Here is a 1,419-nt window from a genome sequence, read left to right on the forward strand (position 1 = left end):
TGAAATGATGGTTCTTGAGTTAGCACTGGGAAGAACCCTAGGTGACACTGGGGTGTCACATCCTTCCCCCCTTAAAGGAATCTCGTCCCGAGATTCGGGTTGGAGTCCTCCCGGGGTGAAGCGAATGGTGAGACTTGCTTGAAGTGGGTGCTTTATTTATTAGGGCAAACTGCTCTTCGAATGTCATTCTCTTTGCAACTTTAGAAGGAAGTCCTTTTAACTTTAGTTCTATAATTAACTCATTTTAATTTGAGATCATTTTTCTGAAATTTAGATTCGAAGGGCAGGAGGAGGGGTCGGGCATGATTACGTACCAATTTTCTTAGGTAGGCAATCAGGGAAGTTGGAACGCAGGAATTCCTCAGTCTCCCAAGTAGCCTCTTCCTCTGAGTGATTACTCCATTGGATCTTATACATTTTGATCGATTTAGCCCGAGTTGATCTTTCTTTGCAATCCAGAATCTTGGAAGGGTACTCTTGGTACGATAGATCTGGCTCTATCTCCAATTTTGGTTCTGCTATGATCTAAGTCGGCAATCGAACACACTTCTTGAGCTAGGATACATGGAACACATTGTGGATGGCAGACATTTTTGGAGGTAACTCCAACTTGTATGCCACGGGTCCACATGCTTCTATGATCTCATAAGGTCCAATGTAACGAGGGGCTAACTTGCCTTTGATCCCGAATCTCTGCACTCCCTTGGTGGGTGATACCTTCAGATACAAGAAATCTCCCACCTCGAACTGGAGAGGTTTCCTCCTCTTATCATGGTAACTCTTCTTCCTGGCCTGAGCAGGTTCTAGATTCTTCCTGATTAGTTTGACCTTCCTTTCGGCTTCAGTCATTAAGTCAGGTCCGAAAACCTCTCTTTCTCTAGGCTGAGACCAATTGAGGGGTGTTCTACACCTTCTTCCATAGAGAGCTTCGAAGTGTGTCATCTTTAGGCTAGATTGATAATTGTTGTTATAAGCAAACTCTGCCAAGGAGAGGTGCTTATCCCAGTTCTTGCCACAATCGATTGCACAAGCCCTCAGCATATCTTCAAGAATTCGATTTACCCTCTCTGTCTGACCATCAGTCTGTGGGTGGTATGCTGACCTTCTGATTAGCTTGGTTCCCAAAGACTCTTGCAGTTGTTCCCAAAATCTGGCAACAAATTGGGCTCCTCGGTTAGAAACAATGGTCCGGGGCAATTCGTGCAAACACACGATCCAGTCAATGTACAACTCTGCATACTTTTGAGCCTTATCAGTGGTGTGCACTGGGAGAAAATGTGCCACTTTCATTAGTCGGTCCACAATAACCCAAATCGAATCATGATGACGAGAGGTGTTGGGCAGACCCACAATGAAATCCATGCTGATGTCATCCCATTTCCACGAAGGTATAGATAGGGGTTGCAAAGCTCCAGCTGA

The sequence above is a fragment of the Zea mays genome, chromosome 9 (genome assembly GCF_902167145.1).
Source record: "Zea mays cultivar B73 chromosome 9, Zm-B73-REFERENCE-NAM-5.0, whole genome shotgun sequence".
Lineage (NCBI taxonomy): Eukaryota > Viridiplantae > Streptophyta > Magnoliopsida > Poales > Poaceae > Zea > Zea mays.